Genomic DNA, 22,524 nt, shown 5'->3' on the forward strand with positions numbered 1-22,524 from the left:
GTGCCAACCACTGTGCCACCGTGCCGCCCACTTTGGCGTAGTCCACTGGAGTTGAGAAGAGCGAGAGAGGATCTCATAGAAACTTATAAAATTCTAACAGGGTTAGACAGGGTAGATTCAGAAAGAATGTTCCCGATGGTGGGGAGTCCAGAACTAGGGGTCATAGTTTGAGGATAAGGGCTAAACCTTTTAGGACTGAGGTGAGGAGAAATTTCTTCACCCAGAGTGTGGTGAATGTGTGGAATTCACTACCACAGAAAGTAGTTGAGGCCAAAACATTGTGTGATTTCAAGAAGAAATTAGATATAGCTCTTGGGGCTAAAGGGATCAAGGAATATGGGGGAAAGAGGATATTGAATTCGATGATCAGCCATGATCAAAATGAATGGCGGAGCAGGCTGGAAGGGCCGAATGGCCTCCTCCAGCACGGTTGTTAGCACTGCTGCCTCACAGCGCCGGGGACTGGGTTTGATTCCCGGCTTGGGTCACTGTCTGTGTGGAGTTCGCACGTTCTTCCCGTGCCCGTGCGGGTTTCCTCTGGATGCTCCGGTTTCCTCCAACATTCGGCAAGACATGCTGTTTAGGTGCATTGACCCGAATAGGCGCCGGTCTGTAGCGACTCGGGGAATTTCACAGCAACTTCCTTGTAGTGTTAACGTAAGCCTTACTTTGTGACTAATAAAGAAACTTTAACTTTTTTAATTTTAGTTTCTATGTTTTTTTATTCACCAGGGTAAGATGTGGCATGAACCTTGGCCAGTCTGTGCACAAGCAACTGTGTGCCTATCTTGGACGCACATACATATCAAGGAGGTATTTCTTGTGTTTACTCGGGAAGGTCGGCATTGAGGTAGACCCTCCGTTACTTTTTAACTAAAAATTGGATAATGCTAAACGCTGCAGGCAACATTTAGCTCACGTGTGTCCTTGATTACAGCTGCTATTTTGCGGATATGTTGGACGGGCGGACATGGCGGGGCGGGCATAACGAGGCAGCAGGTTAGCTATGCTTATGATCATAGAATCCTACAGTGCAGAAAGAGGCCATTCGGCCCATCGAGTCTGCACCAACCACAATCCCACCCAGGCCCTCTTCCCATAACCCCATGCATTTACCCTAGCTAGTCCCCCTGACACTAAAGGTCAATTTAGCATGGCCAATCAACCTAACCCGCACATCTTTGGACTGTGGGAGGAAACCGGAGCACCCGGAGGAAACCCACGCAGACACGGGGAGAATGTGCAAACTCCACACAGACAGTGACCCAAACCGGGAATCGAACCCAGGTTCCTGGCGCTGTGAGGTAGCAGTGCTAACCACTGTGCTACCCCAACTAATAATCTGTCAATTGTCTGTATCTCCCAAGGATCAGTAATCACCAGAGGATTGCCACTGTACTCTTCTACATCCCGTCAGAGCTCCGTATTCCTGGCCAGATTCCCATCCCAGATTCTTCAAAAAAGCAAAACGTAATCCAATGGGGCTGCTTCCTCATAGCACTATATTGACAGGGGAAGATAAGTCGCGCTCCCTCTTTACAGCACTAGCTGGCATACTCTGTCAATGTTAAAAAGCTTTGGGACATTTAAACAGTTTGAGAGGTGGGAGCGCAGTTTTGCGAATCCTATGGATCGCAGTCTCGGGAGGACAGGTTGAATAATCAGGAAAGGAGCAGTCCAAAGATGTGTGGGTTAGGCGCATTGGCCATGCTAAATTGCCCCTTAGTGTCCCACGATGCGTAGGTTAGAGGGATTAGCGGGGTAAATAAGTGGGGTTACGGGGATAGGGCCTGGGTGGGATTGTTGTCAGTGCAGACTCGATGGGCTGAATGGTCTCCTTCTGCACTGTAAGGGTTCTATGATTGAGGCGGTCTATGGCGGAATGGTTTTAGAAGGAATTCAGAGGCTAGATTTTTGAAAGTGAAGACTTGAAATCCCTTCTGAGGAAGACACAGCTTTAGCAAGATATTGTGACTCACAGGGGTCACTGACATCTGGGTGTGCTGCGGAGAAATCCACGGGATCTGTTTTGGTTGCATCTGCTATTTAATGTGTCGTGTAGTGCAGTGTATTTGACCACAGTTTGCCTGGTAATGCATATTTACCTCTGGTTAGAGTATGAGATAGATACTGGGTTTTACTTTTCTGACTTTGCACAGTAAAATTTATTTGGTTTGTTTATAACCGTGGAGTTCTGTGGATTTATTCTCCTAGTAGGTAACTGGGATTTCAAACATTGTCTCCTTTAAAGCAGAGGCGACTGGCAGATCTTAACAGGGGAAGCACTTTATGAGTTGCATTGCAACGTGCCATCGCACAGTTGGTTCTCTCTCATTCTAACATGGTAAGTCCCTATGCAAATATGAGAGGAAAGATTTCCCTATGTTCGTCGATGGCAGCACTTTCTCAAATGAATGATATCTGTCTATGACAGGAAGTATCTGGACTTGTGGTAGCTTCTATCCAACAGCTGCTAAGAATCTCCAGCTGTGTGATGTTTGACTGCTATTAACATGGCTTGGGTTTCAAACTCAACCTCTCCTGCAACCCTGGTGCACTCCGAAGCATTCTAAGGTGTCACGATTAAGGGCCAGAATCCATTCTAAAAACACCACTTTCATAGAATCCCTGCAGGACAGAAGGAGGTCATTCAGCCCATCGAGCCTGCAGCGACGACTATCCCACCCAGCCCTATCCCCATAACCCCACATATTTACCCTGCTAGTCCCTCTAACCTACACATCCTGGGACACGAAGGGGCAATTTAGCATGGCCAATCAACCTAGCCCGCACATCTTTGGACTATGGGAGGAAACTGGAGCACCCAGAGGAAACCCATGCAGACATGGGGAGAATGTGCAAACTCCACACAGACAGTGACCCAAGCCGGGAATTGAACTGAGGCCCTTGGAGCTGTGAGGCAGCAGTGCCAACCACCGTGCCGCCCTCCAAATGCCGGCTTCTTCATTTTAAATGCACCAGACGTTTTTGGTGGCAAGGTGGCACCGTGGTTAGCACAGCTGCCTCACAGCGTCAGGGACCCGGGTTCGATTCTGGCCTGAGGCTGCTGAAGCATTTTATTCCAGTCCACGAATAATTTAACAAAAATTCACATAAGGACGGCAGATTTCCTTCTCTAAAAGGACTGTACTGGCTTACGTTACGTTAACACTGCAATGAAGTTACTGCTAAAATCCCTTAGTCGTCACACTCCGGCACCTGTTTGGGTACACTGAGGGAGAATTTAATAAGAACATAAGAACTAGGAGCAGGAATAGGCCATCTTGAGTTTAGAAGGATGAGGGGGGGGGGATCTTATTGAAACTTACAGGATACTGCGAGGCCTGGATAGAGTGGACGTGGAGAGGATGTTTCCATTAGTAGGAAAAACTAGAACCAGAGGGCACAACCCCAGACTAAAGGGACGATCCTTTAGAACAGAGATGAGGAGGAATTTCTTCAGCCACAGAGTGGTGAATCTGTGGAACTCTTTGCCGCAGAAGGCTGTGGAGGCCAGGTCATTGAGTGTCTTTAAGACAGAGATGGATAGGTTCTTGATTAATAAGAGGATCAGGGGTTATGAGGAAAAGGCAGGAGAATAGGGATGAGAAAAATATCAGCCATGATTGAATGGCAGAGTAGCCTCAATGGGCCGAGTGGCCTAATTCTGCTCCTATATTTTATGGTCTTATCTGGCCCCTCGAGCCTGCTCCAACATTCAATAAGATCATGGCTGACCTTTTCGTGGATTCAGCTCCATTTACCCGCCCGCTCACCATAACCCTTGATTCCTTTACTGTTCAAAAATTGATCTATCCTTGCTTTAAAAACATTCAATGAGGGAACTTGGCCAATGCACGTAACCAGCACGTCTTTCGAACTGTGGGAGGAAGCGGGAGCATCCGGAAGAAACCCACGCAGACACGGGGGAGAACGTGCAAACTCCGCACAGGCAGTGACCCAAGCCGGGAATTGAACCCGGATCCCTGAGGCAGCAGTGCTAACCACTGTGCCACGGTGTGGGTTAATGCGCATGACATTCACTCACTCCCCTCCATCGCAGCTCAAACTCACTTGAGCCAAAGCCCCAAGAAAGCAGTAAATGTGCTGTTTCACTTGAGTGACTCGCGATAGGAGGACGGTCAGCTTCCTGATGTTTCTCCTCATTTCCAGCCAGCCCATCTTTGCCGCTACCTCCACACGGTCGACTGGCTCGTCTGCTCGCTGGATGGTATCAGACAAAAATCTAATTCCAGTTCTGCTTTCATTACTTAAGCTTCGCCTCAGATGGTCGATGACCCAAATCATCCTTGGCATGCCAGTCCAAGAAAGTAAAGCTAAGACCTGGATTAGCATTCTGCTTCGGGGCAGCTGAATTCTACCTTCAATACGAGTCAAACAAATCTTTGATTTCTGTACAGCAGTTCTCAATTCCGTGGATTAGATGCGGCCTATATTAGGTAACTTTATATAGTTCTTAGGAGCAAAGGGCCCACGTTCTATCAAACGTTCAGGGCTGTTTCATGAATTTGAACTGGCTTTTTTGATTAGAAATAAAGGACCAAAAGGAACCAACTTTAAAATAAAGGAACTATTCCTCCCACAGCTCAGTGCAGGTTATGGGCCATTGTATTGTTGTAAACTGTGCAAAGCTTACACACACTGACATGATGTAGAGTTGCCGGTGTTGGACTGGGGAGGGCACAGTAAGAAGCCTCACAACACCAGGTTAAAGTCCAACAGACTTATTTGGTAGCACAAGCTACCAAATAAACCTGTTGGACTTTAAGCTGGTGTTGTGAGACTACTTACACACTGACACAGAGAGTAAAGAGCAGGTTGAGGGTTGCTGCCGGGGCTGGGTTTTGCAGGGCTGAATAATCTCAAGGTTATATAAGATTTATAATTTGGTGAACAGTCATGCAATTTTTGTCAAATGTATCAATCCGTCCTAAAGAGTTAGTGACGGGATTGTGGCTACATAACAGATTGGAGGTATGGATACTCCTCCATCCATGAGGAGGCGATGGCCTGGTGGTATTATCGCAAGGCTATTAATCCAGAAATTTACCTAATGTTCTGGGGACCTGGGTTCGAATCCCACCCCAGCAGATGGTGGAATTTGAATTCAATAAAAGTATCTGGAATTAAGAATCTACTGATGACCGTTAAACTATCATCGATTGTCGGAAAAAGCCATCTGGTTCACTAATGTCCTTTAGGGAAGGAAATCTGCCGTCCTTACCTGGTCTGGCCTACATGTGACTCCAGAGCCACAGCAATGTGATGACGCTCAATTGCCTTCGGACAACTAGGGATGGGCAATAAATGCTGGCCCAGCCAGCGACACCTGTGTCCCACGAATGAGTAAATAAATAATGCATGTTAATTTGGAAACGTATAGATATATTTGCGTTAGTTTGATGGTTATTCAGTATCAACAAGGTTGATTCATTTGACTATTTTTATCAGCTATAGAATCTACTGGTGACCCATTGTTGATTGTTGGAAAAACCCATCTGGTTCACTAATGTCCTTGAGGGAAGGAAGTATGCCGTTCTTACCAGGTCTGGCCTACATGTGACTCCAGAGCCACAGCCATGTGGTTGGCTCTCAACTGCCCTCCAAGGGGCAAATAGGGATGGGCAATAAATGCTGGCCATCCAGTGACACCCATGTCCCACACATTAATATAAAAAACTATATTAAAATATCAGCTACTGTTGCTCACTCCTCCAGTTACAGGCTCAACCAAACTTGGCATTTCTTGGACTCCAGTTTCTGTGCCCTCCTACCCAGCACCCTATCATTACCAGACATAACTTCAGTTACCAAGGCTGCCTAAACTGTTCCACTGCTCTACCCACCTCTAACAACCCCTTTAGCCAGGCTTTCCATCACCCCTCTGAACCTCTGCTAAGGGGCATCCACTTTTATTTTGCTGGTCGTATCTCGCCTTGCCAACTTGCTGGGTTGCCATCAAGCTTGGCATTAGTTCAGCTCTGACTCTTGTCTCCCTGTCTTCCCCCTGGATCACCAAGACAAACTTTCCCACTAGAATCGCCCCAATTCCTGCCCAGCACACTCAACACTCTCCACTTTCTCTGCACCTCATCCGCGCCCACTTCTCCTCCAAAGACCCGCTCTCACACTAAACAGATTGCCACTCAGAAGAGGCAGTGGTATTGTCGCTAGACTAGTAATCCAAAGCTACACATCTTTGGACTGTGGGAGGAAACTGGAGCACCCGGAGAAAACCCACGCAGACATGGGGAAAACATGGGGTGGCACAGTGGTTAGCACTGCTGCCTCACAGCGCCAGGGACCCAGGTTCAATTCCCGGCTTGAGTCACTGTCTGTGTGGAGTTTGCACGTTCTCCCCATGTCCGTGTGGGTTTCCTCCAGGTGCTCCGGTTTCCTCCCACACTCCAAAGATGTGCGGGTTAGGTGGATTGTCCATGCTAATTGCCCCTTAGTGTCAGGGGGACTAGCTGGGGTAAATGCATGGGGTTATGGCAACAGGGCCTGGGTGGGATTATATTCGGTGCAGACTCGCTGGACCGAGTGACCTCCTTCTGCACTGTAGGATTCTATGATTCTGTAATGCTTCTGAGGACTTGGGTTCGAATCCCGCCACGGCAGATAGTGAAATTTGAATTCAATAAAAATTTGGAATTAAGAATCATTGTCGGTTGTCAGAAAAACCCATCCAGTTCACTAATGTCCCTTAGGGAAGGAAATTGGCCATCCTTACCTGGTCTGGCCTACATGTGACTCCAGACCCACAGTATTGTGGTTGACTCTCAAATATCCTCAGGGATGGGCAATAAATGCTGGCCCAGCCAACAAGGCCCACATCCCGTGAATAAACTTTTTAAAAATTTAGTCTATCGAGTCCGCACCGACTCTCTGACAGAGAATCTTGCCCAAGGCCCTCTCCCCATCCTACCCCCGTTACCCCACATATTTTATTGTGGCCAATCTAACTAACCTGCACATCTTTGGACACTAAGGGGCAATTTATCATGGCCAATCCACGTAACCTGCACATCTTTGGAGTGTGGGAGGAAACTGGAGCGCCCGGAGGAAACCCACGCAGACACGGTTAAAATGTACAAACTCCACACAGACAGTGACCCGAGGCCAGAATTGAACCCGGGTCCCTGGTGTTGTGAGGCAGCAGTGCTAACCACTGTGCCATTTCAGTGCCTTTTCCGGACCCTGACGCTTGCTGACATTATAAATAGTTCCCCCTCCTCAAACGCTCTCCTTCTCCAGGCCTGGCTGACATTTCAGCATTCTTTTCTTCAAAAAATCAAAAGAACCCGCGACACCTTAGTCTTGGCAAAATTTCCATCTTGTCTAGCTTCTCTTTTCTGTCCGAATTTCTGACACACATTGCCACCACTCTGAACCACCGCCCCCCTCACCCCCCCACAGCCCCATAGCTCTCCAGTAACTGTTTAGATCCCTTTAATTGGGTTTCACCCAACTTTAAAGTAGTAAATGTTAGTCTCTGTGGCAGAGATTTTTTTAAAAATTTGATTTATTATTGTCACATGTATTAGTATACAGTGAAAAATATTGTTTCTTGCATGCTATACAGACAAAGCATACTGTTCATAGAGAAGGAAAGGAGAGAGTGCAGAATGTAGTTACAGTCATAGCTAGGGTGTAGAGAAAGCTCAACTTAATGTGAGGTAGGTCCATTCAAAAGTCTGACAGCAGCAGGGAAGGAGCTGTTCTTGAGGTGGTTCGTCCGTGACCTCAGACTTTTGTATCTTTTTCCCGACAGAAGAAGGTAGAAGAGGGAATGTCCGGGATGCGTGGGGTCCCTGATTATGCTGGCTGCTTTTCCAAGGCAGTGGGAAGTGTAGACAGAGTCAATGGATGGGAGGCTGGTTTGCGTGATGGACTGGGCTATATTCACGACCCTTTGTAGTTCCTTGTGGTCTTGGGCAGAGCTTGTGGTGAATGTCTCATCCTTTCTATAGAGCACGAAATAGCCAATTACAATACCTCACCGCTATTTGAAGATGGTTGGGGGGCGGGGGCAGTGTTTGTCGGGTTTGGGGGTGGGATGGTCAGGGGGTGAGTGAGGACTGCCCTCGTTTGCTTCATCCCATTCATACCTGGGAGTCAACACCCCCATTCCCATTCAAATTCAAGCAAAATATTGCAGATACAGGAATTCTGCTGCCACTTATAAAGATCCACAGCAGCAGGCGTGCCAATCACCCTTCAGGATCTGGCCAACGTAGAACATTTGGTACCATTATTTTCAGGGTTTTTTTATTTAATTCATGGGACATGGGCGTCATTGGCTGGGTCAGCATTTATTGCCCATCCCTAATTGTCCTTCAACTGAGTGGCTTGCTTGGCTATTTCCGATGGCAGTTGAGAGTCAACCACTTGTTTCTATTGGCATGCCTCATGAGGATAGGCTGAGGGAGCTCGGTCTTTTCTCCTTGGAGAGACGAAGGATGAGAGGAGACCTAATAGAGGTGTATAAGATGTTGAGAGGCATAGATCGGGTGGACTCTCAGAGGTTTTTTCCCAGGGTGGAAATGTCTGCTACGAGAGGACACAGGTTTAAGGTGCTGGGGGGTAGGTACAGGGGAGATGTTAGGAGTAAGTTTTTCACACAGAGGGTGGTGGGCGAGTTGAATCGGCTGCCGTCAGTGGTGGTGGAGGCGAACTCAATAGGGTCTTTTAAGAGACTCCTGGATGAGTACATGGAGCGTAATAGGATGGAGGGTTATAGGTAGGTCTAGAAGGTAGGGATGTGTTCGGCAGAACTTGTGGGCCGAAGGGCCTGTTTGTGCTGTAGTTTTTCTATGTTTCCAACCACATTGCTGTGACTGCAGAGTCACATGTAGGCCAGACAGGTGAGGACGGAAGATTTCCTTCCCTAACGAACATTAGTGAACCAGATGGGTTTTTCCGACAATCAACAATGGTTTCCTAAGGGTGTTCCGGTTTTCTCCCACAGTCCGAAAGATGTGCTGGTTAGGTGCATTGGCCATGGAAAATTCTCCCTCAGTGTACCCGAACAGGTGCTGGAGTGTGGCGACTAGGGGATTTTCACAGTAACTTTGTTGCAGTGTTAATGTAAGCCCACTTGTGGCACTAATAAATAAACTTTAGACTCCCTGACACTAAGGGACAATTTATCACGGCCAATGCACCTAACCCACACATATTTGGAGCGTGGGAGGAAACTGGAGCACCCGGAGGAAACCCACGCAGACACAGGGTGAACGTGCAAACTCCACACAGACAGTGACCCAAACCGGGAATCGAACCCAGGTCCTGGCACTGTGAGGCAGCAGTGCTAACCACTGTGCCACTGCGCCACTAAAAACTCAACTGGTCCACAGACATCCTGCAAAAACCCAGCACCTCTACAAGGGTTGACCTACAGGCCCAATCCTGTGTAATAAAGCTGACTCTTAATGCCCCCTGAACAACTGGAGATAGGGGGTAAAAGCCATGTTGCCAGTCACGATTATAGCCCTGGAACTAATCTTTTGAAATAGTAACCTGGAATGGGTGGAATTTTGAGAATAATTGAGAGAGAATAAATGACGTGTAAATCTCTGCCTAAGGTGCTGTGATTCACCACAGGTGGGGTGAACACCATGTTGTGGCATGTACCTGACCCACCTGCAGAATAGAAGCACTTGTACACCTAACAACATGATCCCGCGTAGTTAATTAGATTGTCAAACCAGCACTGGAGAAACATTTTTGTGAAATCACTTGTATCTTTTGTTTCCAAGGCTCAAAGCATCCGAATAAAGTGTGTTCACGACATAGCCAAACAGATTGCTTAACCCGTAATTCCTTCCAGTATGCCTGACGGTAGATTGAGAGAGCGGGAGTCATTCCGGGTCAGCCAGTACCGCAGAAGGCAACGGCAAAACCACGGCAGGACTTTGGTAAGCCACAACCATGGATCAATCCATGGGAAGTCCATGATTGTCGATCATGGGGCACGATACGTGAAGCAAGAGGAGGAACAATTTGAATGACTGGACAGTGATTCATCTCACTGCGTGCACACAATCACCGAATACTACAGTGCAGAAGAGGCCCTTCGGCCTTCTGCACCGACGCATGAAAGGCCCCCACCTGCCCACCTAATCCCAGCACTTGCCAGCACTTGGCCCATAGCCTTGGATGTTATGGCGTGCCAAGTACCCAGGTACTTGTTAAAAGGATGTGAGACATCCGCCTCCACCACCCTCCCAGGCAGCGCATTCCAGACCGTCACCACCTTCTGGGTAAAAAGGTTTTCCCTCAAGTCCTCACTAAATGGCTATGATCTCCTACTGGCTAAGTGACTTTTTCCCCCACTTGATTCTCCTGAAGCACCACAAAGTGGCCTTCTGTCTAGCGTCGGGATCAAGCCCAAGATGGGGGCGCGATCTTGGATCTTGTCCGTCACTCTCGTGGGGACCTTGAATTGGATTCATGTGGATTTTGAAGTTGGGTTTTGGAGCAAGCAGGGAATCATAGAAATCATAGAAACCCTACAGTGCAGAAAGAGGCCATTGGGCCCATCGAGTCTGCACCGACCACAATCCCACCCAGGCCCTACCCCCATATCCCTACATATTTATCCGCTAATCCCTCTAACCTACGCATCTCAGGACACTAAGGGGCAATTTTTAGCATGGCCAATCGACCTCACCCGCACATCTTTGGACTTTGGGTTTGGATTTGGGTTCGCCCGGTCTACTCTGAGCAATGACTTTGTGACTTTAAGAATGGAATAAAATGTTTTAAAAATGTTGTGGCCATGGGATGGGGGGAAATGGTCTCCACCCAGCGCCAACAATCGCTATATCCCAAAGCTGGTATGAATGCACTCAATCTTGCACATGGATTTTACAGTGTGCAATTGCATCTTCTCCATGGCATTTCTAAACTCAGCTGATGAAAGAGGCTTTAGCCCGCAGTGGTGTGCATAATAAGGTAGCCAGACCATTAGATTTAATTAGTTTCAAACAACTGTCAGTCAAAATCCCAATTATCCTAATGAAGGAGGTCATTCAAATACCCAATAAAAATATTTATTCAGCGTAAAATACACAGTATGGAGTCCTTAACTAGCGATTCATTAGGAGATAGAGGCAGAGAGGAAGGAAGATCATTTCCAAACACCAGAATTCCCCTCAAAGCCCATTCTTGCAGGGAAAATAAGAATTAATTCATAGTTTAAAAATTTGCACAGTTCCACCGGGCTACACCCCTGGCTCACTGCGGATAGTTTAAAGTTTATTTATTATTCTCAAGTAGGCTTACATTAACACTGCAATGAAGTTACTGTGAAAATCCCCTAGTCGCCACACTCTGGTGCCTGTTTGGGTACACTGAGATAGAATTTAGCATGGCCAACGCACCTAACCAGCACGTCTTTGGATACTAGGTGGCAATTTAGCATGGCCAATCCACCTAACCCGCACATCTTTGTGTGACTTCAGGGGAATTTCACAGTAACTCCATTGCAGTGTTAATGTAAATCTTACCTGTGTTGAATAAATAATAAATAAACTTTACTTTGAACACTAAGTGGCAATTTAGCATAGCCAATCCACCTAACCTGCGCATCTTTGGACACTAAGGGGCAATTTAGCATAGTCAAGCCATCTAACCCACACATCTTTGTGTGACTTTAGGGGAATTTCACAGTAACTTCATTGCAGTGTTAATGTAAGCCTTACTTGTGACTGATAAATGATAAATAAATAAACTTTACTTTAAACACTAAGGGGCAATTTATCATGGCCAATCCGCCTAACCTGCACACCTTTGGACTGAAAGGAAACTGGAGCACCCGGAGGAAACCCACGCAGACACGGGGAGAATGTGCGAACTCCACACAGTGACTCGAGGCCGGAATTGAACCCGGGTTCCTGGCGCCGTGAGGCCGCAATGCTAACCACTGTGCCACATTTCAAATGCATACAATCCATAAAATAACACAATATATAACATTTATATAAGAGACAAGATTTAAATATGGAAATATACTTTAAAAAAAAACCATGACATCCTACCAGTGAACTTAAACCGTTTCAGAAGGTACCCGGCCAGTCACTACCTATTTAACACCAGTGGAAGCGAGAATCGAGGCTGGTTGGGAAGTGTGCGGAGCTGGTGAGGTAAACAGTTTAAATTCAGGCAGGGCTGGCTCTTCATCATAATTTACCCTGACCTCGATCATTTACAGCACTACATCAAACTGGGGCACTGAATTCCCAGAGCTTTTTGTTTCAATCACAGTATAAAAAGACGTTGCTTTGCCTCGTCTGAACAATTTATTACACCAGTACCACTGACTGACATCTTGATGAATTTAACCAGCTTCCTTTTATAAATAATACACCACCGCGAATCAAGGAGCAACACGATAGTACACACCCCGACACCAAGTGCAATTGAAGATCTTTACCCAATCCAGATTATTTCCTGGAAACCCTTAAATCAAGAGGTAGACTACCTACAAACTGTTACTCCTCTCTTACACGTCTGACTTCTGCACTTGCTCACATTTCTTTTCAAAACACCCTTTAATTTGCTTCACGTCTTACCACGTACTAACACTGCAAAGTACTTCCCAACAGTCGATCAGTTCTGAAATGCAAGGGACAGTTGTTCCCTGGACAACTGCAGCAACTGTTCTGCACTCGAGCATACCACAGACAGGAACGTGACGGCTGCCTGGCTAAACTCTTCTTAGGAAAGGCCACAGACCCGACAGCGTGAACCCCTGCTTCCTCTCCACAGATGCAGCTGACCTGCTGAGTATTGCCGGTGTTCTCCTGCTTGCATCGCTGTGCCTTGCGGCTCCTCTCGGAGGGAATAATGAGAGGGCAGTGCAAAAGGCCATGGTGAGTTGAAGCTGACTGGAGAGGAAATGAGACTAGACAGCGAGCACAGATCCAGGTAATCAGACCAGGTCTTTATAACTGGTTCACGACTATCAACAATTACCATCGAATCAACCACACTCCCATCAGGTGTTTGAGAATAAGGGCCACTTGACAAAAAGCATATATATATATATATGGAAGACATTTCACCATATTATCAGATCACAAGCCATTGTTGGGTTTATTCCAAGAGGATAAACCAGTAAGGGTACAGAGATGGGTACTATTGCCCATCTACATCAGATGGGCAATCAGACATTGCCCTCTATTACCCTGTCCACATCAATGGGAACAAAGTAGAAATAGGGATAGGAGATTGTCATCGGCTTCAGGAGTGTAAAGGAGAACATGCCCCTGTCTACATCAATGGGGACAAAGTAGAAATGGTCGAGAGCTTCATGTTTCTAGGTGTCCAGATTACCAACAACCTGTCCTGGTCCCCCCACATGCTGACACTATAGTTAAGAAAGTCCACCAACGCCTCTACTTTCTCAGAAGACTAAGGAAATTCGGCATGTCAGTTACGTCTCTCACCAACTTTTACAGATGCACCATAGAAAGCATTCTTTCTGGTTATATCACAGCTTGGTATGGGCTCCTACTCTGCGCAAGATCTCAAGAAACTACAAAGGGTCGTGAATGAAGCCTAATCCATCACGCAAACCAGCCTCCCATCCATTGACTCAGTCTACACTTCCTGCTACCTCGGAAAAGCAGCCAGCATAATCAAACCACCCCATGCACCCCGGACATTCTCTCTTCCATCTTCTTCCGTCGGGAAAAAGATATAAAAGTCTGAGGTCACGTACCAACTGACTCAAGAATAGCTTCTTCCCTGCTGCCATCAGACTTTTGAGTGGCTTGCATTAAGTTGATCTTTCTCTACACCCTAGCTATGATTGTAACACTACATTCTGCACCCTCTCCTTTCCATCTCTATGAACGGTATGCTTTGTCTGTATAGTGCACAAGAAACAATTCTTTTCACTGTATACTAATACATGTGACAATAATATATCAAATCAAAATCGATTGCTAGTAGCGTATAGTTATTTGTTCCAGTATCAACCGGTGACACTGATATCAAATGTGGATGGATTTAGCCTTGTCCCTTTGGCGTAGTCAGTATCTTCACGATTGGTTCCGTTAAAAAAAGCCGACAGAAATAGTTTACAACAAGTTGTAAAGTTCTTTGAGAATGCCAATCTGAGTTGACAATGCAGAGGAGAGTGAAACCTCAAAATATCTCCCACAACCCTCCAAAAAACATCTGCAAGAGTAACAATCTAGCCTTCCTGGAAAACATTCTGCCACTCCCACTGATCCTTTGATGTGATTTGTCATATTTATTGGTATACAGTGAAAGATATTGTTTCTTGCGCGCTGTACAGACAAAGCATACCGTTCATAGAGAAGGAAAGGAGAGAGTGCAGAATGTAGTGTTACAGTCATAGCTAGGGTGTAGAGAAAGATCAACTTAATGCGAGGTAAGTCCATTCAAAAGTCTGACAGCAGCAGGGAAGAAGCTGTTCTCGAGTCGGTTGGTACGTGCCTTTCAGACTTTTGTATCTTTTTCCCGACGGAAGAAGGTGGAAGAGAGAATGTCCGGGGTGCGTGGGGTCCTTGATTATGCTGGCTGCTTTTGCGAAGCAGCTGGAAGTGTAGACAGAGTCAATGGATGGGAGGCTGGTTTGCCTGATGGATTGGGCTTCATTCACAACCCTTTGTCGTTTCTTGCGATCTTGGGAAGAGCAGGAGCCATACCATTCCCTTTGCGATGAATGAATCATTTCACCAGGAAATCCTGTCTCTCTAAAATTCTCTTCCAAAGATACCTTTCTTTCGTCCATGGACCATGGAAGGGGAGGACATGAACAAGTAAGCACATCTTTCCCATTACATGACAGATCCTGCTGAGGTATCGAATGACTTGACAACTCTCACTATGTGTTTCTTAACTTTGCCAAAAACATGGTTTCTGTTGCGGCCCGGTGGCACTCTGCTGCCTCACACCTGGGTTCAATTCCGGCCTCGGGTCACTGTCTGTGTGCAGTTTGCATGTTCCTCCCTGTGTTTCCTCCAGATGCTCCGGTTTCCTCCCACAGTCCACTAGATGTGCTGGTTAGGTAGATTGGCCACAGTAAATTGCCTCATAATGTCCCAGGATGTGTGGGTTAGGGGGATTAGCGGGGTAAATACATGGGGTTACAGGAATAGGGCCTGGGTGGGACGTTCTGTTGGAGATTTGACGCAGACTCGATGGACTGAATGGCCTCCTTCTGCACTGTAGGGATTCTATGATTCTAATATTAATAAATGTTTTTAAATGATTGTGGAGTTCTACTCCAGAAACAGAACAGGAGGAGACTGATGATCCACTAAAACAGCCTCAGTTCTGACTCATGCTTCAAGTATCTAAAATTATCCTCAATTTTAAAAATAGAATTTAACAAAATAAACAAACAGAATAAGACGTCACGATGAATTAAAAATGAAAGCTCCAGGTTTATTTTGGTGAATGTTTCAGAAGGGGGTGGCTATTAAACGTGACTACAAAGTACTATGTGTCATCTCTTCTGTAGCTCATTCGAAAATAGGGCCTGGGATCTAAACCATACGATGCATTCGAGACAAAATGTTGAACTGTGCCCCCTAATTAAGATGTGGAGATGCCGGCGTTGGACTGGGGTGGGCGCTGTAAGAAGTCTCACAACACCGGATTAAAGTCCAACAGGTTTATTTGGAATCACGAGCTTTTGGAGCGCTGCTCCTTCCTCAGGTGAGTGAGTCACCTGATGAAGGAGCAGCGCTCCAAAAGCTCGTGATTCCAAATAAACCTGTTGGATTTTAACCTGGTGTTGTGAGACTTCTTACAGTCCCCGCTAATTAAGATTGCCAATTTTGTGAAGTTGTTGCACTAAAGATGAAGCTTGCTGCTTTTAAAAAGAGGGTCGATTTTTAAAAAAAAAAAACAAAATTGCCAATAACTGTGCGGCAGATAGAAAGTAATCGGGTAATTCAAGGGGACATCTCCAAACGGATGTGTGTACTCGGTCTGACAACACAGATCGTTACACAGCCTGGGTTAAGCTGCCTGGAGCTAGCGGCAAAAGATACATATGCTGGTAGGTCTGGACGCAAGTACTGGAGTCACATACAGTTACAAACAGCAGGGATGGAATCATCCGTTACTTATCATCAGTGCAACATGTCCCTACATTCTGTTGGGAGTACACAAACTTGTACACACATAATATTTGAAATCCGCCCTCTCTTATCAGCTCGCCAGCCAACTGTTTGTGGTGGTGCATCAGCTGATGGTAGGGAGACTATTCCTGCCAACCACACCCCCTCCAAACAAACACGGGCACAAAAAGGACCCGAAAAGTGTTATTATTGTTTGATTTGATTCATTATTGTCGCATTTTCTATAACTCGTTCCGAACAGGGCGGCACGGTAGCACAGTGGTTAGCACTGCTGCTTCACAGCTCCAGGGACCTGGGTTCGATTCCCGGCTTGGGTCACTGTCTGTGTGGAGTTTGCACATTCTCCTCGTGTCTGCGTGGGTTTCCTCCGGGTGCTCCGGTTTCCTCCCACATTCCAAAGATGTGCGGGTTAGGTTGATTGGCCGTGCTAAAATTGCCCCTTAGTGTCTTGAGATGGGTAGGTTAGAGGGATTAGTGGGTAAATATGTAGGGATATGGGGGTAGGGCCTGGGTGGGATTGTGGTCGGTGTAGGCTCGATGGGCCGAATGGCCTCTTTCTACACTGTAAGGTTTCTATGATTTCTATTCGGTGTGTATTGAATGTATCTAATCTTATTCACGGGGCCATGGTGAGTGAACAATCCTAATTTCAAACCAAAAGAGAAAACGCTGGAAAATCTCAGCAGGTCTGGAAGCATCTGGAAGGAGAGAAAAGAGCTGGAGTTTCGAGTTCAGATGACCCTTTGTCAAAGCTTTCCAGATGAATCTTTGACAAAGGGTCATCTGGACTCGAAACGTCAGCTCTTTTCTCTCCTTCCAGATGCTGCCAGACCCGCTGAGATTTTCCAGCGTTTTCTCTTTTAGTTTCAGATTCCAGCATCTGCAGTTATTTGCTTTTAAGCTCAATTTCAATCTTGCAGTCCACTGATTTGATTTGATTTATCATTGTCACATGTATTGGGATATCATGAAAAGTATTGTTTCTTGCGCGCTATACAGACAAATCATACCGTTCATTGAGTACATGGGGAGAGGGAAAGGAGAGGGTGCAGAATGTAGTGTTACAGTCACAGCTAGGGTGCAGAGAAAGATCAACTTAAAATAAGGTAGGTCCATTCAAAAGTCTGATGCAAGAGACCTAAAAAGAGCTTAATTAGAAAGTTTATAAGAGTTAGAGTTCAGTTTTAGGAGTGCAGAACGGGAATAAAAGATGGAAGGAGAGGGTATGCTGGGGACAGACACCAGGAGCTGAACAACTGTCTTCATACAGGCACAGTGGTTAGCACTGCTGTTTCACAGAGCCAGGGACCCGGGTTCGAATCTGGCCTCGGATCACTGTCTGTGCAGAGTTTGCACATTCTCCCCGTATCTGTGTGGGTTTCCTCCGGGTGCTCGGGTTTCCTCCCACAGTCCAAAGATGTGCGGGTTAGGTGGATTGACCATGATAAATTGCCCCTAGTGTCAGGGGGAGTAGCTCGGATAAATACATCGGTTTATAGGGATAGGGTTTGGGTAAAAGTTTGTAAAGTTTATTTATTAGTGTCACAAGTAGGCTGACATTAATACTGCAATGAAGTTACAGTGAAAATCCCCCAAGTTACCACATTCCGGCATCTGTTTGCGTACACTGAGGGAGAATTTAGCATGGCCAATGCACCTCACCATTGGCCACAGTAAATTGCCTCTTAATGTCCCAGGATGTGTGGGTTAGGGGGATTAGCGGGGTAAATACATGCCCGCTTTCGAACTGTGGGAGGAAACCTGAGCACTTGGAAGAAACCCAAGCACCCAGAGGAAACCCACGCAGACACGGGGAGAAGGTGCAAACTCCACACAGACAGTGACCCAAGCCGGGAATCGAACCCGGGTCCCTGGCACTGTGAGGCAGCAGTGCTAACCACCATGCTGGGATTGTGGTCCGTGCAGACTTGATGGGCCAAATGGCCTCCTTCTGCACTGTAGGATTCTATGAAGTGAGAGGATTGGCATCAGGACCATTTTGATTTCAGTGGGGAGTTAAAGAGTTTGGATTTTTTTTTCGCCAAAAGTCAGGGGGGTTGACTTTTCCGTGAGAGCGACTATTATTCAAGTGTAAATGGTCCTGCAGTGTCATGCCAAGGTCATTGTTCATCCTCTTTCACTCACTCCGGCCAACACGCCTCCCACACAAAGGGTGAAACATGAAGAGTTTGAGCTTTCTAATTTGTGCAATGCTCTCTCTCCGCGGGCAACCTGCAAAAGGCATCAATCAGTGCCGATTGGGCAGATCTCGAGTCATGGTGTTCTCAAACTACCCTCAAGACGCTGATGGGGGCAGCCTGAGGTGAACAGTCTTTTCATCAGTTTATGGATCAAAAGAGCTGAAAAAAATCAGATTCCTGCCATCAACTGTCCGAAAGCCGTGCTGGTTAGGGTGCATTGGCTGTGCTAAATTCTCCCTCAGTGTACCCGAACAGGTGCCTGAGTGTGGCGACTGGGGGATTTTCAGAGTAACTTCATTGCCGTGTTAATATAAGCCTACTCGTGACACTAATAAATAACCTTAAACTGTTCAATCTGGGCCAGGCTCCATTTGATCCAGGCAACAGAGTGATCCTTTGCCCAAAATAAAAATATGAAACAAACAGTTTATGGTCTTCCAAAGTGGTTCCAAATGGCGGTTCTGAGCACCTGACTCATGAAGCCGGCAATGAAATGGACAAGGATCTGCCAGCAAACATTAAGCCAATGGGTGACGTAACGAGAAAAGGAGGTTGGAACGCACTGGCTCAGCAAGTCCACCACTCTGGGAAGAGTTTTGCTTCACTGGATGCGAACAGTAGGAATGTCCCATGCCCTCCTTGGCCTGCTCCAACATTCAATGCGATCATGGCTTAGTGTCGCGAGGATTTGTAGGGTAGACAAATGGGGTCACGGGGGTAGGGCCTGGGTGGGATTGTGGTTGGTGCAGACTCAATGGGCCGAATGGCTATATCACTGCAGGATCCTATGGCTAATCTTGGGCTTCGACTCTTCGGTGGCAGAGTGGTTAGCACCGCTGCCTCACAGCGCCAGGGACCCGGGTTCAATTCCGGCCTCGGGTCACTGTGTGGAGTTTGCACGTTCTCCCGTGTCAGCGTGGGTTTCCTCCGGGTGCTCCGGTTTCCTCCCACAGTGCAAAGATGTTCAGGTTCGGTGGATAGGCCATGCTAAATTATCCCTCAGTGTACCTAAACGGACGCTGGAGTGTGGCGACTGGGGCATTTTCACAGTAACTTCATTGCAGTGTTAATGTAAGTCTATTTGTAACAATAATGAATAAACTTTAAAAGAATCATAGAATCCCTACAGTGCAGAATAAGGCTATGGGTGTCCCAAGGTGTGCAGGTTTGATGGATTAGCCATGGGAAATGTGTGGGGTTACAGGGAGAGGGCTTGGGTAAGATACTCTGGCAAAGAGTCAGTGCACACCTGATGGGCCGAATGGCCACCTTCCGCACTGTAGGCATTCTACGATTCTATCCTCTGACTCTCTGAAAGAGCATCTTAACTTATTCACACAGCAAAAGGGTGGAGGAACCAAGTACATTCCGAGAGGAATAAAGAAAACACAGGATTCTGGATGAAAGAGAAAGCTCCTCGCCACAGTAGTGGCTTTTGCGTGCCATAATTCGGACAGAGGGGCTGTCAATCTCGTGCAGCTGGTAGCGCAAACCTCCCAAAAGACTATGGCAGCAGGGCAGGAGTATCCATATTCACGTGACCTGGCTGGACGTCAACCTTCAAGAAGCCAATGGGATTCCACCCTTTGTAGACTCAGGTTTACCATAAAGCCCATAAGACCAAAAGACATAGGAGCAGAATTAGGCCACTCGGCCCATCGAGTCTGCTCCGCCATTCAATCTTGGCTGATATTTTTCTCATCCCCATTCTCCTGCCTTTTCCCCATAACCCCTGATCCCCTTATTAATCAAGAACCTATCTATCTCTGTCTTAAAGACACTCAATGACCTGGCCTCCACAGCCTTCTGTAGCAAAGAGTTCCACAGATTCACCATTCTCTGGCTGAAGAAATTCCTCATCATCTCTGTTTTAAAGGATCATCCCTTTAGCCCGAGGTTGTGCCCTCTGGTTCTAGTTTTTTCCACTAGTGGAAACATCCTCTCCACGTCCACTCTATCCAGGCCTCGCAGTATCCTGTAAGTTTCAATAAGATCTTCCCTCATCCTTCTAAACTCCAATGAGTACAGACCCAGAGTCCTCAACCGTTCCTCATACGACAAGCCCTTCATTCCAGGGATCATTCTTGTGAACCTCCTCTGGACTCTTTCCAAGGCCAGCACATCCTTCCTTAGATATGGGGCCCAAAACTGCTCACAGTACTCCAAATGGGGTTGACCAGAGCCTTATACAGCCTCAGGAGTACATCCCTGCTCTTGTATTCTAGCCTTCTTGACACGAATGCTAACATTGCATTTGCCTTCCTAAATGCCGACTGAACCTGCATGTTAATCTTAAGAGAATCTAACAATGACTCCCATGTCCCTTTGTGTTTCTGCTGTTGCTGGCAGCTCTAGACCTGTGGATCATTTGCTCCTGACACCAGCATCATGGAAACGCATCTGTACAGCATTGGGGATGAACTACAGACAGCCAGGTCTAGCAGTTAATAGAGTGACAATGAACACCCATTAAAAAAACAGCTGGAGAAATACCCACGTAGAAACGGGGGCCCACTTGCACATCTGTGTACTGTTAATGAGCAGGTTCTGCCCTGACAACTCCTCTGGCTACTGAGTTTAGAAAGTCAGCCATGGGTGAATCACCCCCAAAAACAACAACAATGCTGAACTTCTTAAAGATGACATTCTCGCTGCTTCAATGGGGAAGATGGAGGCACGATGGGCCGAATGGTCTCTTTCTGCACTGTAGGGGTTCTAACTATGCAGTTGAACTGGGAGCAAAATTACTTGACAATAGTGGTCACTGCTGTGACATCAAAAACCATACCTGCAGTGAATGCCAACGAAGGCTATTAGCCTCGGTCACTGTCTGTGCGGAGTCTGCACGTTCTCCCTGTGTCTGCGTGGGTTTCCTCCGGGTGCTCCCACAGTCCGAAAGACGTGCTTGTTAGGTGCATTGGCCATGCTAAATTCTCCCTCAGTGTACCCGAACAGGCGCCAGAGTGTGGCGACTAGGGGATTTTCACAGTAACTTCATTGCAGTGTTAATGTCAGCCTACATGTGACACTAATAAATAAACTTAAACTTAAAGGTTCTCGCAGGAAGGGCCATGAACTAAGCAGCACTTTGATCAGGTTTCATTCCTGTGAACGACTCAAGACTTCAGACATCTCCTTGTATTCGCAGCCTCTCTGCTTTTTGTGAATAATTCCCCACAAGCTATGAACTTCTTTATCTTGCTTGGGAATAATCTCTCATAATCCTTGGTTATCTTAATCAATGCACTATTTGTGTAGTTAATCCCCTTTCAGTCTATCCTTTAATAAGGCTATTTGCCAGGGCTTCTTTATATTGTCACTGCAGCTCCCTTCTCTCATTTCCACCAGAATCCCCATCTTCTACAACATGACATTCTGGGATGTAATTAATTTACAACATGCAATACAACACTGATCAGGATCTAATTAAATGTAAAGTAATGCAACTGTTTACTCTGATCTCAATGTCGAAAATCCAACATGGACTTGTCTAAAGCACCTCAGTTTGAAACAAGGATCGAAATGATTTTCCAAAGGTTCGAATTATTGAAGTGCTTCAAAGCAAAGGCTTGTGAACCAGTCAGTGGTGACTGCAAAATGGGCTGCATCGCAAGCCGCACTTCATTTTTTAAAATTACGACCTGCCCTGAGCGAAGTTAACTACTGGAGATAAAGGGGTGGCACAGTGGTTGGCACCACTGCCTCACAGCACCAGGGACCCAGGTTCGATTCCCAGCCTCGGGTCACTGTCTGTGTGGGGTCTGCATCTCCTCCCCGTGTCTGCGTGGGTTTCCTCCGGGTGCTCCGGTTTCCTCCCACAGTCCAAAGGTGTGCGGGTTAGGTGCATTGGCCGTGCTAAATTGACCCTTAGTGACAGGGGACTAGCTAGGGTAAATGAATAGGGTTGTGGGGATAGGGCCTGAGTGGGATTGTGGTCGTGCAGACTTGATGGGCTGAATGGCCTCCTTCCGCACTGTAGGGGTTCTATGATTCTATGAGATCCTTGCAAAACAACAAAAATTACATCTATTTTTAAACCTTTCGTGTGCAACTGGGCAGATTCTCACCATCTCCCGTTGACATTAAGTGGCATTGCCGTCACGGAGTCCTCCACTAACAACATCCTGGGGGTTACCACTGACCAGAAACTGAACTGGACCCAGCTATTTAAATAT

General features: G+C 46.7%; 1 protein-coding gene across 7 annotated transcripts in view; it reads right to left on the minus strand.

The window, feature by feature from the left end:
- LOC144506952 (alpha-(1,6)-fucosyltransferase) overlaps nt 1–22,524 on the minus strand; it is a 646,707-nt gene that overhangs the window by 225,377 nt on the left and 398,806 nt on the right. The window contains exons 1-2 of one of the 7 annotated variants that reach the window (XM_078233387.1): nt 12,600–12,677; nt 12,066–12,162 (exon numbers count right to left, since the gene is read on the minus strand). The exons of 4 other annotated variants lie outside the window; for them this stretch is intronic. The gene's annotated coding sequence lies outside the window, so the exon portion shown is untranslated. Of the gene's footprint in view, nt 1–12,065; nt 12,163–12,599; nt 12,792–22,524 lie in introns of those variants that run through there. 2 more of the 7 variants (XM_078233383.1, XM_078233388.1) reach the window with 2 other exon arrangements.

The sequence above is a fragment of the Mustelus asterias genome, chromosome 18, assembly GCF_964213995.1.
Source record: "Mustelus asterias chromosome 18, sMusAst1.hap1.1, whole genome shotgun sequence".
NCBI lineage: Eukaryota > Metazoa > Chordata > Chondrichthyes > Carcharhiniformes > Triakidae > Mustelus > Mustelus asterias.